We start from the raw sequence: 27501 nt of genomic DNA, 5'->3' as shown, positions 1-27501 counted from the left end.
CATTTGGAAATAGTATCTTTGTAGATGTAATTAGAGAAGTTAAGACAAGGTCATACTGAAATAGGGTGGGCCCTACAGTCAATGACTGGTGTCCTTACAAGAAAGAGAGACAATACAGAGGGAGGCAAAGAGGGCTTTGGGTAGAGACAGCTCCAAGGAAAGGTCTCACGTCCCCATCTTCATGGGTATCAGTTTGCAGCTGGTGTGCCCGTTTAGTAGGGACCAAGTCTAGCAGCTGGGTGACTACTCTAACAACACAAGCACATAATGAAAATGAGAACATCATCATTATTTGAAATTCCTGGTTGAAAAATGTTCAACTGGATTCAAAATCCATGCACATCATCAGAATAAATTTTCAAGCTTATATTTGTCAATGAGCAAAGAGGAAGAACAGGGGTCTTCCAGTATAATTTCACTTGTCATTGTGAATGACTTGCAAAAGCTGGTTTTACATTTCCTATCACCTGTCAAGTATAATTTTGCCTGTTGTAATTTTTGAGTGATTTGCAAAAATTGTTTGTTTTTAATTTCTTATCACCTGTTCATGAGCACCCAAAATTTCTTGTCTGTTGTGCCTGTTAAGAATTTGAAGAAATTGTATTGCTGCTTGAACCTGAGTCTTGGCCTTTTGCCTTCCTCCCAGAACAACGTGAGCTTCAGCACCTGGTCCAGCTTCTACATAAAACTAGCAGACCCTGGGCTCTGCAGTCGCCCAGCCACTGGGCCTGCAGGCCAGCAGTGCGGCCGGCTTCCATGCAGGCGCTGGGGACTTGGGCACCTGGATCTGTGTCCTACTTCACCAGCATGCAGGGTGGCTTGTGGTCTGGGGGCCTGGCTGCAGGGATAGCCAGGGCACTGGTGGGCATAGGGGGAATCCAGAGTGAGAAGGAGACTATGCAATGCCTGAAAGACAGCTTTTGCCACTGAATTGTTTGTCTTCCTGGGTTTTTAAAAACCTCTCTCCTTCTCATTGCTCACTTGCATTTATCGCCAGTTCTCCTTTCCCCCTTGTTCCTCTCTCCTGTCCTTCTTCCTGTCACCTGCAGCCAGCATGGGGCACAGGATGGCCATTCTACTCCCCGGCGCCCCAGTTGCCTAGAAATGGTTCATACACTTGGCTGAAAGAATGGGATTTAGGGGAAATGTGTGGGCCGTTTAATCGGCCTGCCTTTTTGAAGGCTGTTGGAAGTTGCAGCGGTTCGCTATGGAAATAAGTCAGTGTCCTGAAGAAATGTGGCTGTGGGTGGCGAGAAAGCCATCAGAAATTGAAAGGCCTCCGCGCACACAGGTGCTTTCCGTATAAAATCTTCTATTCCGAAGCCCATCCTAACGGAAATTGTCCTTTATGCTGCCCTTGAAAGGATCAGATGCTCACACTCAGGTCTGCGCCAAATAAGTGGCCCTTAAAACCACCCACCAAAGCATGAATGGCCTTTAAAGTTCCAATAGAGCTCGTTAATTAACAGTCATTAGTTGAATAAAATAAGTCAATTAGGAAGAAGACCGCCTGGGGGGGGAAAAGTTTTAACGAGCACTGAGGGTGAGTCCTTCCAACGGGATCAGGAAAGCTCCCAGGCGGGTCCTTGTACTCAGAACTCATGTTTCGTGGCCCTGTGGTTTCACTGGCTAATTCTTTTCTCATAAACACATGGTTTATATTCTTATTCAATTTTTATTTTATATTTTAGCACAAGATATGTTTTCATTTGACCATACCTTTGGGGCTTTTGGAACCTACCCGCCAATATTAGAAAAGTAATGTTTGCACTTGGAAAATAGAAAGACATGTAGACAGTCCTGGCTGGTGTGGATCAGTTGGTTGGAACGTCACCCAGCGCACTGAAAGGTTGTGGGTTCAGTTCCCGGTTGGGGCACATACCTGGGTTGCAAGTTCAAAAGATCAATGTTTCTCCACATCGATGTTTCTCTGTCTCTCTCTCCCCCTTCCTCTCGCTCTAAAATCAATAAACATGTCCTTGGGTGAGGATTTTTTTAAAAAAAGACATACAGACAGCCTCAACAGTGCAAAAAGCCTAGCCTCCCTCCTGCTGTTATGTATGCTCTTAGTTTTATGTATCATTTGTCCAGGAATGCTCTCTGCATGTGCACGCAGGCTGCAAAGGGCAAGGAGGACAGGGGGCGCTGGGCAGAGTCCGGCTCGCGGTGTCAGAGCCAGGCCGCCTGCCTCCAGGTCCCAGCTCTGCAACTTGCTAGCGAGCTCTGTGAGCCTGGGCAAGTGAGGGGACCCTTCTGAACCCCCAAAGCACAGGCAGCCTCTAAGATGCCCCCCAAAGAGATGGCCCCCAATGATCCCCACTTTCTCCTGTTTCCACCCTTCAGTAATCCTCTCACCCTGAGTGGGGGCTGAACTTACTGACTCGCCTCTAACAAATAAGTCCGAATTGATGCCATGTTCTCACTGCCAAGATTAGGTTACGAAAAGATGGTGGCTTCTGCCAGGTCCCTGATGCCCCGTCATCCGGATACTCAAGCAGCTTGTTGAAAAGCCCATGTGGTGACCAATGAAAGTCTCCGGCCAATAGCCCATAAGGAAGTGAGGTTTGCCAACAACCATGTGAATGAGCTTAGAAGTGACTCCTCCCCATAGAGAGTTAATGTCCAGTGGCTATAAAGTTTCAGTTATTGAAGGTGAATAAAATATAGAGCTCTGCCATACGACACTGCGCTTCCAGTTAACAACACTGTACATACTGTACTCCTAAACTTTTGTTAAAAGGGTACATCTCATGTTAAGTGTTCTTACCACAATCTTAAAAAGACAAAGGAGGGAAGGAAGGAAGGAAGGAAGGAAGGAAGGAAGGAAGGAAGGAAGGAAGGAAGGAAGGAAGGAAGGAAGGAAGGAGGGAGGGAGGGAGGGAGGGAGGGAGGGAGGGAGGGAGGGGGAGAGAGAGAGAGAGAGAGAAAGGAAAGAAAGAAAGAAAGAAAGAAAGAAAGAAAGAAAGAAAGAAAGAAAGAAAGAAAGAAAGAAAGAAAGAAAGAAAGAAAAGAAAGAAAAGAAAGAAGAAAGAAAGAAAAGAAAGGACACTCCTTCCCCAGTTGAGCCTTCAGATGAGACTGCAGCCCCAGCTGACAGCTTGCCCACACCCCATGAAAGACCTTGAGCTAGATTCTAGCTGCTAGAACCACTTGGCTAAGCTGCACCTGGGTTCCTGACCCACAGGAACTATCTGAGATAATGAATGTTTGTTGCTTTGGGAGCAATTTGTTATAGGGCAACAGATAAGTAATACACCCCGCTCCCTTATATGTAAAATGGGACTCATAAGGCAAGGGTTAGTGTGAAGATGAAATGAGTTAATGTTGACAAAATGATGCGAAATGACCTGCACATAGTAAGCACTCAGCAAATATTTACACATTTGCTTTAAAAGAGTAGTATATTTGTAAGCTCATCCCTTTTTGAAATAAATTTCCTACTTTAAAAATACAAATAGGAAAACACTATAAAGTGTCCTGCACTTAATTTTTTATTGTTTAACACATACATCATAGCCATTGTCCTACATCTGCCCACATAGTCATCTCTTTCTTTTCCAGTGCTGCATAATATTCCATTGTTTACCTGAATGCCACTTTATTTAATTGGCCTTTTATTGGTAGTAGTTTAGGATGTCCCCAGGTTTTTGCCATTCATAGCCTCAGTGCCCCATTTTAAGTTGTGTTTTTAGGCACTGACTGTTTGAGGTGGAAGAGACCTGCCTTTGGAATCATTCCATACTAATTATTCCATATCATTCCACACCTCCCCCTTTTCAGCTGACTCCAGATGCAGTTCCCAGGTGATCGCTCAGCACCTCACAATCCCGCCGAGGGAATGGAACTGAGGCTTTGTCATGGAAATGACAGAGCCAAAGAAACTCATTTCACAGCCAGCTCTTTGGGAATACACCAGGACAATGCCTAATAGCAAATGACTCTTCCCTAGGTGAGGGAAAATAAGGCATATGGCACAGGTTAAATAGGTTTGGGAAATGCTGAGTTCTACAGAATTAACTAGGTTCATTTACTAATAATTACAATATCTCTTCGGCACTTGTGATATCCCAGGCACATTACCAAGTTCATTTTAATTAATTCTCAACCCAGTGAGGTAAGCTTTCACTAGAAACCTTTTTTTTTTTTTTTAAAATCCTCACCTGAGGATATGTTTTTATTTTAGAGAGAGGAAAGGAGAGGGAGGGAGAGAGAGACATCGAAACATTGATTGATTGCCTCCCACACACGCCCGGACCAGGGATTTTACCCGCAACCTGGGTATGTGCCCTGACAGGGAATTGAACCCATGACCTTTTGGTGTATGGTACAAAGCTCAACCAACTGAGCCATACCAGTCAGGGCTCACTGGAAACCTTTTTTACAGAAAAAGAAACTATGGTTTACAGGGTTATGTGACTTGCCAGAGAGCACTCAGCTAGCACACAGCCCATCCAAAATTCAAATCGAGTCTGAAGTTTCCAAAGGTTGTGACCCTAACTTTGACTGATTGCAGGACTTCTCAGGGCCTTTAATAAGCTGTTGGACACTGTCATCATTTCATGTCAGAGCCCTTTCTTCATAGACCATCTGACTGTAGTCAGTAAGACTGTTGGTAAGCAAAGGGTAGCAGGGACTCAATATCTCTCTGTCTGCAACCAAACCTACAAGTTGCAGCAGCTGGAGCAACCAAACATCTCGTTTGCTCAGGGCTAAGATAGTCCCTGCCTGGAGCATGGAACTTTCAGGGTTCCCCCCCCTTTTTTATTGAATTTATTAGGATGACACTGGTTCCCCAAATTATACAGGTTTTGGGTGCACAATTCTACAACATGTCATGTGTACACTGTATTATGTGTTCACCACCCCAAGTCAAGTTTTCACCCATCATCATTTATCCCCCAATACCCTCCTCTGCCTCCCTCCACTTCCCCTCTCCCCAGCAATTACCACTCTGTTATCTGTGTCCCTGAGTTTTTCTCTTTTTTTTTTACTCAATCCCTCCACTCCCCAGCCCACCCCCGACAGCTGTCAGCCAAAACATTTTTAAAAATTATTATTCAGATACAATTCACATAAATGATCTTCATCATATTAAAGAGTACAATTCAGTGGTTTTAGTATATTTAAATTGTTGTGCAACCATCCCCACTATTTAATTCCAGAATATTTTCACAAATCCAATAGGAAACCCCATTCAGTAGTCCCTCAATCCCCCTCCCCCAGCCCCTGGCAACCCTGGACCCACTTCCCGTCTGTGGATGGATCACGCCCCGTGAGGCCTTTTGCGCCTGGCTGCTCTCGCCCAGCACCATGGTTTCAAGGGCCATCGCATTGCAGCGAGTGTCGGAGCTCCACTCCTTTTCATGGCTGAGTAATATTCCAGCGTGTGACTAGACCACATGGGGGTATCCATTCATCCTTTGATGGGCATTTCAGTCATTTCCACTTTGGGGCTCTTATAAATAATGCTGCTATGAACATTCATGGACAAGTTTTTGTGGGGGTGAATGTCTCCAATTCCTTCGGTTATACACCTAGTAGAATTGTTGGGTCATACAGTAACTCTGTTTAACTTTTTGAGGAGCTGGGACTTCCAGTTTTAAAAGTGGGAAAGTCCCGAGGAAACTGGGACGAGTTGCCCACACCCTATACATGATTCCTCGTTGATGTCACTTGCCCTCAAGCTTTAGATAAGAGGACAAAGCAAGCAAGGTCCTGCCTTCGGTGCACCCCCTTCTCTCCACCACGGCCCAGCTTTTCTGGTTCTGTGGCTTCCTGTGCTGCAGACTTTGCTCTGCCGTTTTCCCTCCAAATAAGACGGCTGGGTGCTTTGAGTGGTTTCTTTAAGCAGGCAGAGCTTTCCTGCGGGACGGCCTGGAGCAGAGTCCACTAGGGGGAAATGTCAGCCTGGCCTCCGCCAGCCCGAGCGGGGCTCACCTCGCTCCCAGCCTGCCCGCAGCGCCCCGGCGGCGGGGGCCAGGCACTTCTGCAGGTTTGGGGCCAGAACAGAGATACCCCGGAGCTAAGAGGGATGGAGCGGTAAATCCAGAGCTGGGACTTCCTGCAGGAGATTCACACCTGCGTTCTCTTGCCCTGACCTAATATATAACCGCTGTGTGAGTGGGGAATTGAGCGGCTGCAATAAAAAGCTGAGGATGAATTTCAAAGCAACTCTTCCGTACCTTTCTCGGGTTATAGTCAGAGGCTTTCATAGCCACACGGAACTGCGTTCTTTTCATCTACATTTCCCTAATGGAAGCCTTTTCTTTTCTTTTTTTCTTTTAATTGATTTTAGAGACAGGAAGGGAGAGAGGGAGAGAGAGAGAGAGAGAGAGAGAGAGAGAGGTGAGAGAGAAACATCCGTCAGCTACCTCTGGCATTCGCCCTGACCAGGAATCAAACCCGCAACCCTGGTGTACTGGGGTGATGCTCTAACCAACTGAGCTACCCAGCCAGGGTTGAAATTCCTAGTATTTTGAACCAGGAGCCGTCTCCCCCACAGGCTGGCTGGCAAGTCAGCTCAGTATTCTATCTCCAAAAGCTTCGGTCTCCTCCCTCCTCCAGGGACTGAACCAGGGGACTGTGCAGCAGGGCTGGACATCAGTGCAAAGCAGGCCGTCGGAGGGCAGAGCTGTGATGTCACAGGCTGCTGCTAAACTCCTGAGGAGGTTCTCCTTTAACTAAATGGCTAAGAGGAATTGGATTTTCTTAAAAAGTGATCAGGCAGGGTTCCTACTTTATCCTGTCTCTCTATCAAGGACAACTGTCACTTGACCAGCCTAAACCTACTACTTACTAACATGGAACCAAAATAACTTACTGTATACAGTCAGTTCTGCTCTAGTGTCATATATATGTTCCTAAAAATCACCACCCTAGACAAAATTACACAATAAAAACCACAGGGCTTGTTGTAAAATTGGATTACAGTGACAATACCAAAAAACTTCATCAGTGAGTTGCACAATTAAAAAAAAAAATGAACTTAACTAATATGGTAACAGACTTATTTAATAACAACTTTATTGAGATCTAATTCATATACCATGAAATTCACCCCTTTAAAGCATATAATTTGGTGTCTTTTAGAATATACACAAAGTTGTGCAACTATTACCATAATCACTTTGTAACATCTCATCACTGCAGAAAGAAACCCCATACACTTTAGCAGTTACTCCCCACTCCCTCCCCCAGCCCCTGACAAACATTCATCTACTTTCTATTTCTGTGGATTTGCCTATTCTGGACATTTTGTATAAATAGTGTCATATCATCTGTGACCTTTTTGTGACTGACATCTTTCACTTAGCATAGTCTTTTGAAGGTCCATCCATACGGTAGCATGTATCAGGGCTTCATTCCTTTTTATTGCCCAATAATACTCCATTGTGTGGATTTATCATATGTTATTTATTCATCCATCCTTTGATGAATATTTGGATTGTTTCTACTTTGGGCTATTATGGATAATGCCATTATGAAAAATTGTGTACAAGTTTTGTGTGCTCATATGTTTTCATTTCTGTTGGGTATGTATACTTGTGTGAAATTGCTGAGTCACATAACAAACCTATGTTTAAAGTTTTGAGAAACTGCCATGCTGTTTCCAAAGTGACTGCACCATTTTACGTTGCCACCAGCAGCGTATGGGGGTTCTGATTTGTTCACATCCTCAGCAATACTTATTTTTATCTGTTTTTTTATTATAGCCATTCTAGTGTATGTGAATCAGTATCTCATTGTGGTTTTGATTTCTGGTTTTATTTCTCTGATGACTAGTGATTTAGAGCATCTTCTTAAGTGCTTATTGTCTACTTGCATATCTTCTTTGGAGAAATATTTGCCCACTTTTAGATTGGGTTATTTGTCTTTTTATTGTCAAGCTGTAGGTGTTCTTTATATATTATTGATACAAGCCCCTTATCAGATATACAATTTGTAAATATTTTCTCCCATTTTGAGGCTGTGTTTCCACTCTCTTAGTGGTGTCCTTTGAAGCACAAACGTTTTAAATTTTAAGAGAGTCCAATATATCTGCGTTTTTTTTCTTTTTTCACTTGTGATTTTGGTACCATATTTAAGAAACCACTGCCAAACCAAGGCCATGAAGATTTTTCTCCTATATTTTCTTCCAAGAGTTTTATATTTTTAGTTCTTACATTTAGGTCTATGATCTATTTTAAGTTAATTTTGTACATGGTGTGAGGTAGTTCCAACTTTATCCTTTTGCATATGGAGATCCAATTGTCCCAACACCATTTGTTGTAGAGACTGTTCTTTCCCCATTAAATGGTCTTGATACCCTTGTCAAAAATCAATTGACTATAAATGTGCAGGTTTATTTCTGAACTCTCAGTGCTATTGCATTTATCTGTATGTCTAGCTTTACCCCAAAACCACACTGTAGCTTTGTATTAAGTTTTAAAATCTGGAAATGTAAGTCCTCCAATTTTGTTCTTTTTCACAATTGAAATTGTTTGGGCTATTCTGGGTTCCTTGCATTTCCATATGAAGTTTAGGATCAGTCTGTCAATTTCTGTAAAAAAAAAAAGCTAGATTTTGATAGAATTACACTGAGTCTATAGATCAGCTTGGGGAGTATTACCGTCTTCATAACATTAAATCTTCTGATCCATGAACATGGGATGTCTTTCTATCTATTTGGGTCTTCAATTTCTTTCCATGATTTTTTTTTTAGTTTTCCTAGTACATTTGTTCCTAAGTCTTTTACTATTTTTGATGTTATAATAAATGGAATTCTTCCCTTAATTACATTTTGAGATTGTTCATTGCTTGTGTATAGAAAAACAATTGAGTTTTGTATATATTTGCTTGTAGTCTGAATCCTTGCTGAATTCCGTTATTAGTTCTAATAGCTTTTTAATGGGTTCCTTAGTATTTTCCAGATACAAGATCATGTCATCTGCAAGTAGAGATAGTTTTCCTGCTTCTTTTCTAATATGGGTGCCTTTTATTTATTTTTCTTGCCTACCTACCCTGGCCAGAACATCCAGTACAATGTTGAATAGAAATGGTGATAGCAGATATCTTTGTCTTATTCCTGAGCCTAGCGGGAAAGCACTCCGTTTTTCACCATTAAGTATCTTTCTCAGTGGCATTTTTGTACATGCCTCCTATCAGGTTGAGGAAATTCTCTGTTCCAAGTTTGTTGAGTGGTGTATTTTATTTTATCATGAAAGAGTGTTGGATTTTGTCAAATGCATTTTCTGTATCTCTTGAGATGATTATATGGTTTTTGTCCTTCATTCTACTAAAATAGTTGGTTTTTAATTTTGAACCCACCAAACTTGCATTCTTGGGATAAATTCCACTTGGTCATTGTATATAATTCATTTATTTACTTATTTATTTATTTATTTATTTATTTATTTATTTATTTGATCCTCACCTGAGGATATTTTTTCCATTGCTTTTCAGAGAGAGTGAAAGGGAGGGGGGAGGAGGGAGAGAGAGAGAAACATTGAGGTGAGAGAGACACATTGACTGGTTGCTTCCCACATGTGCCCCCGATCGGGGCCAGGGATCAAGCCTGCAACCGAGGTCCATGCCCTTGACTGGGAATTTAACCCAAGACCCTGCGGTCCATGGGCCCACACTCTAAACACCGAGCCAAACCGGCCAGGGCTATAATTCTTTTTTTTTAAAAAATGTTTTTATTGATTTGAGAGAGAGAAAGGGAAAGAGATAGAGAGATTTCTGAAATATGGATGTGAGAAACATTGATTGGCTGCCTCTGCATGCCCCCTACTGGGGATGGAGCAGGCAACCCAGGCATGTTCCCTGAACTGGAATCAAACCTGTGACTTCTTGGTTCATAGGTCGACACTCAACCACTAAGCAACACTGGCTGGGCTATAATTCTTATATATTGCTGGATTTAACTTGCTAGTATTTTGTTCATGATTTTTGCATTTATGTTCATAAGGGATATTGATCTGTAGTTTCTCCTTGTGATGTCTTTGGCTGGTTTTGTTATCAGGATAATACTTGCTTCATATAATGTTATACCCATAGAGTATTCCCTTCTCTTCTATTTTTCAAAATAGTTTATGAAAGATTGGTGTTAATTCTTCTTAAAACATTTGGTAGAATTCACCAGTGAAGCCATGTGGCCCTGGGCTTTTCTTTGTGGGAAGTTTCTTACATTATTATTATTACTAATGGAGTTTTTTTACTCATTATAGGTTCATTCTGATTTTCTGTTTCTTCTGAAGTCAGTTTTGGTAGTTTGTGTCTTTCTAGAAATTTGCCCATTTTATCTAGGATGTCTAATCTTCTGGCATACAATTGTTCATGGTACTGTTTTATCACCATTTCTATCATCTTTTCTAGGATGGCTGTGATGGCCCCCTTTCATCCATGATTTTAGTAATTTGAGTTTTCGTTCTTGTCTTGGTCTGTCAGTCTAGTTAAAGGTTTGTCAACTTTGTTGATATTTCAAACAAATTTTTGTTTTTGTTAATTCTACCTATTAATTTTCTGTTTTCTATTTCATTTTTTCCTGCCTTAAGCTTTATTGTTTCATTTCTTCTGCTAGCTTCTGGCTTAGTTTACTCTTATTTTCCAGTTTCTTAAGTGGAAAGTGAGATTATTCATTTGAGATCTTTCTTTTTTTTAAACATGGGTGATTACAGCTATACATTTTCTTCTAAGTTACGTCCTATAAGTTTTGGTATGTTGTATTTTCTTTTCACTCTTCTGAAAGTATTTTCTAATTTTTCTCCTGATTTTGAGATAGCAGAATTTTACACATGTTAAATGGTTAAGAAATGCATAAATACTACTGTAAATATGACACTGTGGCAGGATAGTAAGAAACTAGGAATATTCCTGGCAAGTGGAATGGGGAAACTAAGACAAGAAAATTAAACAAGGCCAAACAGTTTGGGCAGCTTGCAGCCAACTTGTGAATCCCAAGACCTTATCTTCCCCAACCAAGAGTACTTGAGAGCAAATGGTTTATACCCTCCTCCCTAACCAGAGAATACATAGCTTAAATCACTATGGCCTGGGAAAATAGAGAACAAAGACCCAATTAATGCCATGTGTGCCAGTTGAACCCAAGGGACAGATGAAATCTGGGAGACAAATAACAAAAACCCCAAAAGCATTTGGATGGTATCACATGAGGGGGGAATGTTAGGCTGGAAAGATAGCTGCTAGGGCAGGAGGAGAGGAAGGGGGAAAAATGGGGGAGTTTATCTCACCCACTGAACAAAGAAGTCATCAGTCTTGAGACTTGCTAAGATAAAATTGCCAGATGTTTTCATAAGTTCTGGGGAAAACCACACAATGTAAAAGGAGGACCTTGAAATCTAGCCTATCTGGCAGGGGAACCTTAAAACCTACAGGGGGAAAAAGTATAAACTTTTGAACCCCACCAGGCAGGGCACTCAAACTAGCTGAGTTGTCCACTTGTGCTTTATGCCAAGTGTAGTCTTAATAAATTTGCTTGCTTTGCTTCAACACTGCTTTCTGTCACTCGTTTGAATTCTTTTTTGCAAGCCTGACAAGAGCTGAGAAAAGGAGAACCCCCTCCAACTTGGGCGGCTCTCTGGTAACACCACCACATTGGGATAAATTCACATTTTCAAAATGTGGTAGGCAGTTAGATATGAGCAGAGCAAGGACAATGGGCCAGGTACAGAGAGCCCTAAGTACCTAACAAAGGACAATTGTAGGGTGGGAACTCACCCCTAGGGTGACCTTTCCTTCCCTAGCATATTAATGGTGATGTGGTTCAGACCTCCTGATCTTTCCTCCCTAGAGATAACATCTAGGCCTCAGTTGTATTTCAGCTCCAGGCCCAGAAAAGCAGCAAAACCAGACAAGAAATCCCATGGCTGACCTCAGGACCAGCTGCATTGGTCCTGCCCTAGCCCTGACCAATCAATCAGTGGAGACCTAGACCTTGAAAGGACATACCCGGCAAACTACAGAATATTCTATTGAAATCTTCCCCTAAAATCTCCACCCTTAAAACCCTTAGGACAGAGGACCCAATGCACTCTTCCCCGGAAGCATTTCCCTTTCCCTTCCTCCATCCCCTCTCCCCTCCCCCCAGGCATGTTATCATTTCCTTCCTAACTCCCAAGCTCCAAGGGCCCTTCCTTTACCTCTATAACTTATTTCTTAAACCCATTTCTTCTAAGAATTACTTCTTCTACCTCTGATTTTCCAAATAAATGTTCTCTTATAGTTTGGGTCTTGGCTCTGAATTCTTTCCAAGCTAGAACTCAAGTACTGAGGTTGCTGAACCCAGGTCTGGGTCTAACTCCTGGTGCCATTCCTAAAACCCACAACAAAAACAAAGTTTTAGCAGAATGGACTATACAAGGTGGCTCCAAGGCACCTCCCATCACACCCTAAAACTTTATTTCTCACCTTCCCACATTTGGTCTATTAGCATGTTTTCCAAAATGTACCTCTAATCCACTCACTCATCTCCACCTCCACTACCAGGTCCCTAATCCAAGCCACCATACTTTTTACTTAAGGGGACACCCAAATTCTCTGTCTTTCTTGTCTCTTACATTTTGTTCTCTACACATGAGCTTTAAAAATCACAAAATACACGCCCAGCTGGGTGTGGCTCAGTGGTTGAGCATCGACCTAGGATCCAGGAGATCGTGGTTTGATTCCCGGTCAGGGCACATGCCCGGGTTGCAGGCTCGATCCCCAGTCGGGGGCATGCAGAAGGCAGCTGATCAGTGATGACTCTCTCATCACTGATGTTTCAACTGTCTCTCTCCCTCTCCCTTCCTCTCTCTGAAATCAATAAAGATATATTTAAAAAAAGAGAGAATGCTTTAAAAAAAATCACAAAATACAAATTGTATTAAATATTCTGCCTGCTAAAAACCCTCCAATGGCTTCCTGTGGATGAAAAGGGGTCACATATTAAATCTGACAAGCTCAGGGAAGCCCTGCATGGGGGCCTTAAAAACTTAGAGACCTAAAGTAACCACAATGGATGGTCTGAAATTAAAACTTTTAAACTAAAAGCAGTTTATGGTAGGCAGTCATGTCCTAAGCTAGAATTTTCCCTGACAAAGGTAAATCTTTATCTTAATTAAGCCTGTCTATTGTCTTTTTGCATCTACAGTAACATACCTGTTAGGGTTTTGACCAGTGATGTGGGCTGTGAAAAATTTCACAACTAAAAGGAGAGATACAGAGGGAAAGTTTATTTAACTTTCTTGAGAAGGGAAAGGGCTGATGCATGCTGATCAATACAAGGACAAGAAACAAAAGGGCCAGCCTACTTTTCAGCAGGTACTGTTGCTAGGAGACAAGGAAGGGAGGGGTTTGGGTTGTCTTGAAGTTGAGCAGATACCTGGGAGGTTGTTTTGAAAAGTTATGTAGTACTTTGCTTTCCAGGAGACAGTCTGGCAGATGTCCTAGGGAGGTGTCTTAGTATTTTTCCCAAGCCCACAAAACGTGCTCAGAGCAAAAGTTACGAAAAGTTCAAAAGAGGCTCGTTTGAAGGGAACTTTCTATAACTAGAGACTCCTTGGTGGGAAGTATCCCTGTGTTGTGAAAACAGCAGGGCGGAGGGGCTATAAGAATGCAGCCTTGAGAGTAGCTAGTCTTGCTGCAGTTTAAACAGAGGGGCTGTTTGAGTCAGAGGAGTCAAAAATCTTGGGTTAATTACCAGGTGCTTCTCATAAATTGTGGAAGGCCACAGCAAAAAAACCCTGAAAGGCCTTTTTTTTTTCTGTCCATACAATATCTTTGGAATGTCAGGGTAACTTCCCTTTTTCAGACCCCTCAGGGCACAACCAATGCACCAGGGTAGAGACCACAAATACTCTCACTGTTACTGTTACTAAGTCAATTGTGACCACTATCTATCCTGTACCCACTTATGTAAAAGAAGCATATTTATCATTTTACTTTTTATCCAATCTCAGAGGTCCCCCCTTTTCTTTCTCCCACCTAATCTCTCACCAATGGATTTCTTGTAACCCACTTACACCTTCTCTTTTGATTGTAATGTATAAAATAAAATGCAAAACTGCCATTCTCTGGAGCATTTTCTCAGTTTGTTGTGATTTTATTTCCCGGCCATTGAGACTTTGGCTCAAATAAACTCACAAAAATTCTCTACAGATTTGAATGTTTCTTACCCTGACATTCCCAGTCTGCCAAGGACCTTTCCCCATGGCCTATAAGACCTCAAATGGAATGACTCCCTCTGTTCTCTGACTCACCACCCTGCACCCACTCCTGCCCTTCCCATTCATTCTGCTCCAGCCACACCCAAGGCCCAGCTTTCTGCTTGTTGGACAGGAGTTTCCACCCCAGGGATTTTGAATTCCTGAAATGTTCTTCCCTTTTTCCTCATCATTCCAATCATGGCATAAAGTTCCTACTCATAGCTGAACTTTCCATTTGCAGGTGAGGGAAAGGCAAACATTTTCTGTGATGGTCCAGAGAGTAAATTTTTTAGCTCTGCTTATGCCATTGGGTCTTTGTGCAACTACTCAACACTCCACTACCCTGTGGTGTGAAAGCTGCCTTCTACTTCCCTTAAAGGAAAGGGAGAGTCTGTGTTCCAATAAAACTTTATTTACAAACACAGGCAGACAGAACTTGGTCCACAGGCCAGTTTGCCAACCTCTGAAGGAGCTGAAAGCACTGGATTCAGTCAAATCAAGTTTCATGTTTCTTTTCACATGCCACAAAAGAGTCTTCCTTTGATTTTTTTAAAACCATTTAAATGAAAAATATTTTAAATTTTTCAGGTTGTGGGCCATGAAAAACGGGCAGCGGGCACCCACAGGCCAGCGTGGGCTGACGCCAGACCCAGCCTGTGCCTGGATATCCCTTAATCGTCTGTGAAATAAACGAAGGCCCGTAGGGTTCCCCACACTCGGCCTTCCGGGAGCCAGGCTCTGGGGCGCCACCCGCCCATCAACCTGCCCAGCCCCGCCCGCCTGCCGACAAGCCCCGCCCTTCCTCGCGGCGATTGGTCGGGCCTCGTCCTCTTGCTCTTCGGGAGCGCCCTCTCCGACAGGCACTGCGTTCAACCAATGGGAAGCCTCAGGGCCTTTCGCCCTGCCCTCCCGCGCCCGTTGGAGGAGGGCGTGGGCGGGCCGTTGAAGGGGTGGGGCGTGGAGCCTGGTAACCGTTGCCGGTAACAACGCCCCGCCCAGTCGCTGCGGGCGGGCGGCGCGAGGCGGGCGGCTGAGCGCGAGGAGGAGCCGCCGCTGCCACCGCCGCCGCCATAGAGACTGTAGCCGTGGAGACTGTTACTTACCAACGGGGACCAACACGCAGCAGCCGGCGCTGCCGCCGCGGGAGCCGCTGCCCGAACTCCCGGCCCGAACTCCAGGTGACCGATGCGACCGCCCGGGACGGCCCGGGCGGGGAGTGCTGGGGGCGGTGGGGGCCCCGGACTGGGGGTCGAGGGTCGAGCAGCTCAGCCCCCGCCCTGCCGTTCATCCGAAACGTCCCGACAGCGCGCCCGCGGGACTCGCCTTCGCACTCCCGGTCCCGCAGGAGCGCCTGAGTTTAGGGGCTCCCTGAGACCCCTCCTTCCTTTTAACCAAACTCGGGAGGAGGTGTGGATCCGTCGCCTCACTTTTTATAAAACTTCCGGGGTAGCGCGCCCGGGGACCCCTTTCAGTCTTACCCTCAAAATCCCGGAATTGGGGACACCCTGATAACCTCTCAAACTTCCTGTGAACTTCCTGAATTGGAAGCGCATGTGGACCTCTTTTCTTCCTTTTACTCCCCAAATCTCTGAAATTGGGGCTCCCTGGGACCCTTCTCTCTCTTAACCTCAAACTTCTCCTTAGGAGGGCCTCGAAGACTCTTTTCACCTTTACCCCAAATTCCTGGATTTGGAGTGCCCCGGGGACCCTCTTCTCGTTTTGGTTCCCCAAACCCTGAATTTGAAGGCGCCCTTGGGACCACTTTCTCACTTTTTAACCAAAAGTCCGTGCGCTTGTCTAGAGGAAAATCCCTCCCCCTTCTCACTATTTCACCGCAAACTCCCGGAGAATCCGGCTTCCTGGGGACCCGTTTTTCACCGTTCCCCCCACAAATCCTGGAGTTTTTAGCTCCTTCGACAGTCCCTTCCCCACCTCCTTCTTAACCCCTCATTCCTTCGCATCCCTCAGCTCCCCAATTTGGACTGATCGCGTACCGAGAAAAGTTTCACCAAAAGGTTTTATTATTATTATTATTATTATTATTATTATTATTATTAATTTATTACTTTGTTAAAGAGCCCAACTTGTGGCCCATACTCCTCGGTGACATTTTCTCCTGCGATTGTGCGAGTGCGTGTGTGTGTGTGTTTGTGAATCCAAAACCCACCCGGTAAATACACTCCCCGACCCCCCAGCTCTTTATTACTTTCCTTTTCGCTCTGGGAGAAGCGCGGCACCCCCTCCGGCTCTGTCCCTGTGGGTTTTTTCTCTCCGCTGTGCTAGGAGAGTTGGGTTTCCTAGTGGCTATTTCAAGGGTCCCCGGGGCCAAGCTGACCCTGCCATTAGGGCGGCGACGGGGGTGGTTCATCGTTTTAATTTTAACCTACTGGTTGCCCTGCAGGGGTGAGGCACCAGGGCAGGATGCAGCGCGGGAGGCCAGGGCTGCGCTCCCCCATAGACCTCATTTCTGCTTCTGCTTGTGATGCCTTCCTCTAATTATTTCCTTGTTTTGTGCAATAAACAGTCAGTGCAGACATTCATGAGTTTTTTTCCCCCCTCCCAATCAGCTTTATCTTTACAAATCCAAAATATCAAACCTATACAAGGCTCTCAGTTTTAACTGACTTCTCCAACAAAACAATGATAATTATAATGACAGAAAACATCAACAACTGTTTTTTTACGACTGCACATATTGTCAATATGTTTTCATCTTTTTGCTTCATGCCCTGAAATATTCTTTATTTGTTTATATAAAGACCCTTACCCTCTGACCTGGGGAGTAAGGGAGGGTGGTTACCCACTCCAGTTTAAAGATTTGAACTGACTCTAAAATAACCTTAGAAATGGCTACTCACCTGCTCTGACCAGAGAAATGAGTGTTTGGTAAGCCCTCCCCGGAAAAGGAATTTAATTTTCTCAATGACCAGGGCTGCTTCTCCCACAGCTTGCTGAAGTATGGGAGGGGACGTGGTAGTTTTTATTAAAAAGACTTCCCATAATATATCATGGAAACGATAACTGGTTCTGTGACGCTGTGATATTCTAACTGATTTGGGTCAGGAGTGAGTTCAGAAATGGTTTGCCCCACAGTAAAAGCAATACTGAATTATTTAGCCCTTTACATACATTTCTCTCTTGTCCCAGATAAACCACCAAGATGTTCAAAAGGGGAATCAGGAGGACAGGGACAGAGTTATTAATAACCCCCAATTAGCAGAACAAGTCCTTTGAAATTCAGTTGATACTTGCTTTCTGGGTGAAGGGCACATATTACCTTAATATTCATCTATTAACTACATTTATCACGGAAGCACTGCCGGCATGGAGCCATGCACCAGAAATGGAGATGCTATGAAATTGTTTATCTGGCTTTTCTTATTCCTTAGATCTAAATTGTAGTTTCAGATTGGAATTATAAAATTAATAATAATCAATATTTAATTAATTTAACTTTAATATTATAATTGAGTCAAAATTTTAGATATTTTTGAAGATTTTTATAGTCGCATGTGGTGGTTTTGCTCATAAAATTCTAGGGCCTAAAGGAGCCATATCTTATCATAATTGGCTCTTTTTAATTTACTGCAGGTTGACCACTTAATATGCTCCCCTCATACACACCTACTTGTTTGTAAAATGTGAAACTATTTATTTATTTTTAAATGTGTCTATGTTAGAGATCTCAACTCCTGCAATATGATTGTACTTTCTCCTGACACATATATGTACATAGTGGGGGGTTTTGTTTTTGTTGTTATTTTTAATATGTCCTCATTGAGAGAAGATGGGAGAGGGAAGGAGAGAGATTGAAACATCAATGATGAGAGTCATTGATCAGCTGCCTCCTGCACGCCCCCCACTGGGGATTAAGCCCGCAACCCAGGCGTGTACCCGGACGAGGAATTGAACCTTAGTCTCCTGGGTCATAGATTTATGCCCAACTGCTGAGCCACGCCGGCTGGGCAAATGTGCAACTATTCAAAAAGCAAGAATTTCTCAGAGAAACTCTGGCTTGTGAGGACCCTCATGAACTCGGGGATAAGAAAGTATAAATTCAGACCCAGTGTCTGAAAGCCCCACCCAGGACATACCCACCACACACACCCGTATATCTACATGGAACTATATGCAGATTCCCATTAAATAGGGGAGACAAAGACCATCAACAACCTCTTGTCAGTTCAGGTCAGATTTGTCGCCTAGTGAGTCCATGCCAAATTTACCAGAAACTTCCCATTTTCAGAGCTTTTTGGATTTTGGCATTATTATAAGGGAATGTGTACTAACACATTAAAAAGGGCATTTTGCCCTGCCCAGTATGGCTCAGTTGTTTGGAGTGTTGTCCTGTGCATCAAAAGGTGGTGGGTTTGATCGCCAGTTGCAGGTTCAATTCCTGATCAGGGCATGTGCAGGAGGTGTTTCACATTGATGTTTCTCTCTCCCCCACCCTCTCTCTGAAATCAATTATTAAAAAGGGGGGGGTTTGATCCCTTTTATAAAATGTAAATTGCAATTAGCTCCACCACAAGGCCATGTTCTCTTGGGCACATGCCTGACACAAAGTGTATACTTATTTTGTCCAATAAATGAATGAATGGATGGATGGAATAGGCACTGGGAATTAGAGAGAAAACTGAAAACTACCTATATGCTTTTGTAAACCCCAAGGTCAGTAAAGTAATTCTTAGAGGAAAAAATAACAGTGGGAGAACTTGAGTAGAGGAAGACACAGAATCAAGTAGTAGGGTGTGGGATCAGGAGTGGGTGAGTCTGGGGAAATTTGTGCCCAGGGAAGCTCAGACTAAGATGACAAATGAAGAGACAGGCTTCTACGAGCTTCCCAGCAGAAAAGCCTGGCCAGCTGCCTGCTACATATCCAGATGATTCTGACCGGCAATTTAAACATGGGGTGGCCAAACAGAGCTCAAGATATTCCCCCCAAATCTCCTTCCAGGCACTGGCCTCTCTTCATAAGAATCTGCTGGCTTCTCTCAGCTGCTCAGGCCAAAACTTTGGCATTGTCCTCCATTCCTCTTTCTCTTAAGTCATCAGCAAAATTGCCCACTCCACCTTTGGTGGGGACCTAGAATCTGACCACCGCTGGCCACCTCCACTGCCAGACCCCTGCTCCAAGCCACCAGCACCTGTTGCCCAAATGATTCTAGCCTGTTAACCTGGGGAGGAAGGCCACATTGTGTCTTGTGTATTCCTCAGTTCAAAACTCTCCCGTGGCTCCCGTCTCACTCAGAGCAAAAGCCAAAGTCTCCTCCCCGCTGGTCACCCACCCCAATCTCTCTTTTTTTAAAATTCTCACCTGAGCATATGTTTATTGATTTCTTTTTAGAGAGAAAGGAAGAGAGAGAGAGAAACATCTATGTGAGAGACAAACATCAATTGGTTGCCTCTCGTATGAGCGCTTACTGGGGATCTAACCCACAAACTAGGTATGTGCCCTTACTGGAAATCTAACCTGCAGCCTTTCAGTTTACGGGACAATACTCCAACCAACTGAGCTACACCAGCCTGGGCACCCCAATATATCTTTGGCCTCATCTTCAACCCATGATCCCCTGTGCTCACTCCACTGTAACCCTGCTGGCCCCCCAGAAGTTCCCCAAACACTCTGCCTGGAAAGTTCTTGGCCCAGGTATCAGGAGGTTGGGGAGACAACTCCCTCATTATTTTCAGGCCTTTTCAAAAATAATCACCTTCCCACTTGAAAGTGATGCACTCTTAGCCTCCTTCCCTGCTTTCTTGGCCTCCTTAGCATTTATCACTGTCTAACTCGCTGTATATTATGCATATTGATTTTATTATTATTGTCTCCTCTTGGAATGTCAGCTCTGTGAGGGAAAGAAGCTCTGTGTTTTATTAACTTCTGTATTCCCAGGGCTGAGAATAATTCTAGCACTGAGTAGGCCCTCAATAAATATTTGTTAAATTGAAAAATAAATGGTTTCCTGCACAGCTATGGGGAAGCATATGTAGAAATTAAGAGTTGTTCCTTATCTGATACATATAGCCATCTGTGGGACTTGGTGCCGCTCAGATCAGATGCATGGAGCAGAGGGAAGAGAAAAGGAAAAACTGCAGGCTGGACGTAGGACACGCTGCAGAGGTGGGCTTTGGGGACTGACAGAGGGGGTTAAAGTGTGGCACCTTCGTTTATTAGCTCTGTGACTCCAGGTAAGTTTTGGCATCTGTGAAATAGGTAATAGTAGTTTTATGGTTGCTTTGTTAGAAATAATATCTATAAACTGCTTAGCACAGGACCTGGCATGTAATGGGTACTCAACAGTTATTATTATTATTATTATTATTATTATTATTGGGATAAGCAGGAGTGGCCTAAGATTATTTTTTATTTTGGTTTCCTGTCCAGTACCAAATGCTGAGTATACACTGAGTGAACACAGAGCAGGCAAGCCTTATGCTGCCTGTTTTAGGATGGGAAATGCCCTTCCATTAGTGTGGAAATTCATTGGTACGTATATGCCACTCTGCAAACGTAAGTTCTCTGCAATCATGAAACAACAACTACAAGTTACTTGCAGTCCCACATCTTGGTTGTGGTTTAGATCCTTCTGAAATTACCCCCCAAATATCACACTCTTGGGTGGGTTTTTTGCATGACCAGCCCTGCAGGCAGAACTTAGAGATGAGAACATTTAAAAACTGGTTTCTCCTCTCTGTTATCTCTGGCTCTTCAGTGCCACTGGTGGAAGTCTGGAAGCAGCCAGCTGGAGGTGAGGCCTGGCCTGGTCTTCGTGCCAGGACTTGAATTAATCCCTCGGGGCAGACGGCCTCGGCCTTCCTCCTTCTGCACCTCACTTCTTTTTTCCTGAAATGCATTCCTGTTTTATGATACATAGGTTTTGTATGTTTTATGCTCTGGCAACTTCTTATTTTTCATTTTTGTGAATGCTGTGACTTTCTGAAAAATATAGTTGACTTCCCAAACCTGTAGGTGATACATACAGTAAATGGATTTTGGGAGCTGTGAATCAGAATACATTGTCCATGTTTAAAAATATATATATAAAGCCATTAAAGATATGTAGAACTTACATGTAATGGCCCAATATAGCAATTGTCATTTACCATGCAGTGAAGCCCAGATGTGCTATATACAGTAAACCTATTTCTACTAAGATCTTTGCAGTTATTTTGAGAGCGTGTGTGTGTGTGTGTGTGTGTGTGTGTGTGTGTAAGTTTAAGAACTGGGCTACTGGTGTCCAGCGAAACTCTTCAGGAGATGACAATTGAGTTGAGACTGAAATAGTGAGAAGGAGTGGCCCTGTGGACTTCAGAGGGAAGAGCTTTTGGGGGGTGGGGGGTGGCAGCAGGTACAAAGGTCCTGGGGCAAGAGGAAGTAGCTGGGCTTGGTCAAGGCAGAGAAAGGCAGGTGTGTGTCTAATGCCTAGTGAGCAGGAGGAGAGGCAGAGGGTCCCAGAGGCCATGGGGAAGAGTCTGGATGCTATTCTAAGTATAAATTAGATTGTTGGTAAATATCTTCTCTGCCTGTAGTTATCAGGTCTGTGGTGTTCAGTCGTTTGCTAGAAGATCTGCTTTCTGGGCCTCTGACATTTGTTCATCATTGATGCACTCATTTATTGCTCTCTAAGTCAAGTACTATCCTATGAGTTTATAAAGACCAAATACCAACTAGGAAAGGAAGCCAGTTTCAAAAAGGGGCTGTGCTGGATGTCTCTGTATGGCACAGTGAGTGAGTGCACAGAGGACGGAGTCTATTCTCTCTGGAGGGGCCAAGAAAGGTGTCCATGAGGAGATGGATTTAAGTTGATACTGGATACTAATGTCCTGTACGCTGTCAGTGAGGAGAGTAGTGGCATGGCTGTGTTTTTAACAAGCTGAGTGCAGAGTGCAAGGGTGATTAGGAGGAGAGCAGGTGTCAGCCAACTGCAGCCTGTTTTTGTAAGTAAAGTTTTATTGGCACATAGCCACACCCATTCATTTACCTACCATCACTGGCAGCTTTTGCAAGGGAATGGCAGGGTTGAGTATTTGTGACAGAGACAGAATGTGTACCACAAAGCCTAAAATATTTACTGTCCGGGCCTTTACAGGAAATGTTTGCGACCCCCAGCTAGACAAATGGGATTTGTCTCTGTGGATCCGGGCTGAGAGGTATATGGGAAAGAACTTTGTGATCAGGAATGATTTTTGTAGATGCATAGGAAATCTTGGTGTCTGCATGTTGGCAGTGAAGAGATTAATGTTGCCATGTAGTTCAGGTGAGGGATGACAAGGGCCTGCCTGACAGCCCCAACTGGGGGGTTACTGGGGAAAACAGAGCTGTGGGGTTCTCAGGAACCTGGTGACTTGCTGTGGGACAAAGGGCAGGAGGATTCCAGGTGTCTGATTTTGGGGATCAGGTGGAACAGATTGCTTCAATGAGTGAGGGACCACAGGAGAAGCTGCTTTTGGGTGGGAGAGTCAGGAGTTCAGTCATGGGCTTGCCCAGCTAGAGATGTCTATGGAACATCTAAGTGGGGCTCTTTTCCAGTATGCACAGTTTGGAGCTGAGGGGGACAGGCCAGGCTAGAGGTCAGGATCTAGAAGCTGTCAGCATATGATTGGTCATTTTAGTCATGAAAACAGATGAGATCACCCAAGGAGAGGGTGGGGAGGGAGCATAGAAGGCCAGAGCACAGCCTTCAAGGAGCAGGAAACCAGTTAAGAATCAGAGAAAAGTGAATTTTTTAAACTGTGGCAAAATATTATAAAATTTACTATTTTAACAATTTTAAGTGTATAGTTCAGTGGCATTAAGTACATTCACATTTTTGTGCAATCATCACCACCATCCGTCTCCAGAACTTTCTCATCTTTCCAAATTGAAATTGAAACTGTCCCAGTTTTAACACTAACTCGCTATTCCCCTCCTCCAATCCCTGGCTCCCATCGTCTACTTTCTGTTTCTATGGATTTGACTTCTCTAGGGACCTTATATGAGTGGAATCCTACAATATTTGTTCTTTGTGTCTGGTTAATTCACTAAGCATAATGCTCTCAAGTTTCATCCATGTTGTAGCATGTGTCAAAATTCCTTTCTTTTTCAAGGCTGAGTAATATTCCATTGTCTGGGTGGACCACATTGTGTTTATCCATTCATCTGTCTGTCCGTGGATACTTGGGTTGTTCCTACCTTTTGGCCATTGTTTATAATGCTGGACAGAAGAAGTATTGAAGAGGTTCTTAGATGGAAGGAGTAACTGGAAATGGGCTCTGCAGGCAAAGGGGGAGTAGTAACTCAAGGACTGAGCACCAGGAAGCAGAAGGCCCGATGGAGACCAGAACGATTAGACTGGAACCAGTCCCCACAGAAAGGCAAAACGCTTGACTCATGAGCGCTCGTCTTCCTGGAAATGTATTGAAATCATCCTAATGATATAGAAGTCCATTCCTAAAGTCATAATAGCACTTAATTATGCTTACATTTTAAAAATGCAAACTGTTTATCTTTTAGAAACAGTGCCATGTTTCTAGGATATGTTTCTATCCAAAAGGTGATCCATGGGGTAAGGCCTTGGAAGCAATTTCCAAAAAAATTACCAGCCCACAAATATGTTCCAGCTCCACCCTGGCCAGGGCGAACCCAAAGAAAACACACAGTGCTTTCCCACCTCTGCCGTTGTTCTCAGAATATGTACAGGCAGATGTAGCCTGCTTTGAGAAAAAATAGATTTGGAATTCCAGACCTACAGAAAATAGCGTAAAGGATGTGCTTCTGCTTTTTCAAAGAATTCTTCATTTTCTAGAAGAATTCACTTATGAGGGACTTCTTTATGTGAGGAGCTCTCTGGGTCCTCCGTCCATTCAACAAATATTTGTGAGCCCCAAATATCAAACATCTTATAATTAGTTGAATACTTTGAGTGTTTTAATATATCATCATGTGGAAAGTTAAGAGGGGAAAAGATGCTAGAAATGTTTAAATTGTTAGCACCCATTTGCCACTGACATTCAGATCCGAGGTTAAAGCATAAACTGGGTATATTATTTCAGGAGCTCGCCAATCATGTAAATCATGGTAGGGTTATACAGCCAACTCTTAAAATGACAGCCAGGAGTAAATAGAAAGTATTTCTGGAAGCCCTGTGTGACTCAGTTAATTGCTGGCCTTAGGTCACAACTGGGCATGTATTTGTCAGCTGGGCTCTAATCGCTGGGGAGACCCAGAATGCAAGGGAGAGGTTCAGCAGTTAGTGGCTATTTTAGAAACTGCGGATGAGTTAGAAGTAGTGATAGGGCAACAAGGTGGTGCCCCCGCCAGACTTCTGGTTGCAAGCTTCTCCTCTCTCCTTTGTGGGGTCTACACAGCCTAGCTTCTGTCGCTATCATAGCTCCAGTGGTGACGAGTCCTTTGTCCTACTTGCTGCAAGGGCCCAGCCCTCCTCTCCTGTCCTAGGAGCACTATTTCCTCAGCCTTCAGCTCAGCACCAGTATGTGTGCTCCACATCACTTTGTATCCTACACAGACCTGGGTTCCTTCCTCTCATAATTCTTACGTATCTCTTCATCTCCTCCCCCAAACCCGCCTTGGTTCTCCTGGGCTACGTCTGGAGGAGAGGATGGACAATTTCTCTCTACTTTTGTTAGCCAAACTGATGGACTGGTCCCTGCCCTTTGTCATAACCATATCCTACTTAGCTTGGTTCAAGGCTTTTCTCCATCCAGCCCCATCTCAATATCCATTGCCTCATCTTTCACTCTTTCTCTGAATAGGCTTGCCGTCCCTTAAACAGGTCTTATACTTTTGTCTCCCCTCTCTGGAATGTCATTACTATTGATGTCAATCTTACCCTTCTAGGAAGACCCATCTCTAATGCTTTCTCACCATGGAGACTTGAGATTTTAATTGGTGAGCTGAGTGGGAAAATGTCAGACTAGGGCAGAGCTTTTCTTCTCAGCACTGATGACTCTTTGGGGCTGGATCATTCTTGGTGGAGGGTGAGAGGCCATCCTAGGCACTGTAGTGTGTTGAGCAGCATCCCAGGCCTGCATCTGCCTGAACCCACCTACTCTCAAGTTGTGACATAACTATGTCCCCAAACATAGTGTCCCCTGGATGACAGAATCATCTCCTAGTTAGAGACCATGGAACTAATCAGAAGTGGCAGTGACTCCTGAAGTGGCACATAAGACTGCTTGGACATGTTGTGATTTATGTGTCTTATTTCCTGTTCTCAGTTGTACACTCCTGGAGGATAGGGACAATTGTCCCTACCATATTTCTTGTAGGACTTCATATTTAATACGTGAGTGAATAAAACACTTGAGCCCAGAGTGCTCTTCAGAGGGCATGGCCTATGTCAAGTAATGGCAGCCTTTGGTGGTTTTTAGTGTGTTCACAAAGTTATACAACCATCACCACATTCCAGTTCCAGAATATTTTCATCACCCCCAAAAGAAGCCCCATCCCCCTTAGCAGTTACCTGCATCCACCTCCTTAGCCTCTGACAACCACTAACCCACTTCTTGGCTCTGGATTTACCTGTTCTGGACATTTCATGTAAACGGAATCACACACTCTGTGGACTTTTATGTCTGGCTTCTCTCACTGAGAGGTTTTCAAGATCTGTCCATGTTGTAGCAAGTGTCCATGACTGAACTAATTTTTTTGGCAAAAAGGGATCATATTCTGCCCACTTTCCTGCAACCTGCTCTTCCCATGTAATGTTTAGCCCATACCTTTCCTTATCAGTGTTTATGTGCCCTCCTCGTTCTCTCCACGGCACTGCACGAGATTCCAAGGCACAGCTACGGGTGAGGAGTTGAATTAGCCCCTAATTCAGGGGCATTGGGTTGATCCTTTCCACTTTTCCAGTGACGCTGCAGTGAACAGCCTTGTCCAAACATCTCTGTGTGTGAGGTGTTGGCAAGTTCCCAGAAGAGGAATTGCTGGGTCCAAGGGACTTCCTTTCCCTGCATTAGCTTTCTCTCATTACATCCACACTCCATTCCTGCAGTGAAGGTCACTATCCACTGTCATTGTCACATGTCCTTGCCTGCACCTACACCATCTCCAGCATGAGCGGCTGGCGTCACCTCCCTTTCCTCCCACACCATGGGGCTGTCACAATATGCCTGTTCTTTACCCTTAACTCCTGGTCCAATTTATAAAATATCCAGTCACAGACCTTTTGACAACCTGGTGAAAACATGCATACTCCCCCCAGGAAAGTGCTTGGTGAATGTATCTGATTCTGCCTGCGATTTTGCAGGCTCTCTGGCCCCTTGTAACCTCTCCCTGGACCAGCTCCTACTTCCCCGTCAATTTCGCTCTGCGCATTTCACTGCCCCTGTGTGCCTGACTCAGCCCCAGTCTGTCACCAGAGCTGCACCCATGCCTGTGTGTGCCTCTGGGGGAGGCCCTGCCTGGAAGCTGGTTTGTGTCCACACAGGTTCACACTTGTTGCCTTGACTCTGAGCCGGTTCTCACATAACAGCATTTTCCCTCCCCTTTGAAATTCCTCGTTGATATATGGCTTTCAGCTCTTCGCTACCTTGATACTCTACCAAAGCATTCATTCTGCTGCTTTCCCGGCAGAGACCTGTCCTAGCAGCCAGGCATGCAACCTCTGGGCCAATATAGGGACCATTTTAGATTATATATCATCTATTTTTCTTCTTGTCTGGCATTTGTCAGCACTTTCTGTGTCATTTTTTTTAAATTGAGATAAAATCCACATAACATAAAATCCACAATTTTAAGTAAAATTCAGTGGCTTTTATGATGTTTGAAGTATTATGCAGCCATCATCATTATCTAATTCTAGAACATTTCCATTACCCCTAAACAAACCCTGTGCCTATTAGCAGTAACTCCCTCTCCTCCTCCCTGACAACCATTAATCCACTTCCTTTCTCTATGGATTTGCCTGTTCTGGATATTTCCTGTAAATGCAATCTATAATATGTGGCTTCTTTTGCGACTAGCTTCCTCCACAGAGCATAATGTGTTGAAGTTCATCCACGTGTAGTGTGTGTCAGTGCTTCATTCCCTTTTATGGCTGAAAAATATTCCAGTATGTGGATGGACCACACTTGTTTATCCATTTATTAGTGATGAACATTTGAGTGGTTTCTTTTTAGTTATTGTGAATAATGCTGCTATGAATGTTTGTGGACAAGTTGTTGTATGACCATATGGTACCTCCATGTTTAACTTCTTGAGGAACTGCCAAATGTTTTCCACAGCAGCTGCCCCATTTTTCATTTCCACCAGCTGTGTAGGAGGGTTCCAATTTCTCCACATCCTCACCAACACTTAATATTTTCTCTTGTTTTT

At 43.9% G+C, this 27501-nt stretch overlaps 1 long non-coding RNA gene across 1 annotated transcript in view; it reads left to right on the top strand.

Annotated features, from left to right (window-relative positions):
* Positions 1 to 15340: 15340 nt before the first annotated feature.
* The window catches only part of LOC148093325 (uncharacterized), a 42136-nt gene continuing 29975 nt past the window's right edge, over positions 15341 to 27501 (top strand). Inside the window, exon 1 of the long non-coding RNA XR_015714407.1 lies at positions 15341 to 15361. This is a non-coding gene — a long non-coding RNA (uncharacterized LOC148093325). The remainder of the gene's footprint in view (positions 15362 to 27501) is intronic.

Source organism: Miniopterus natalensis, chromosome 4 (genome assembly GCF_054644295.1).
Source record: "Miniopterus natalensis isolate mMinNat1 chromosome 4, mMinNat1.hap1, whole genome shotgun sequence".
In the NCBI taxonomy this organism is placed as follows: Eukaryota; Metazoa; Chordata; class Mammalia; order Chiroptera; family Miniopteridae; genus Miniopterus; species Miniopterus natalensis.
The sequence above is the reverse complement of the archived record's forward strand: the minus strand, read 5'-3'. Positions and strand labels throughout refer to the sequence as shown.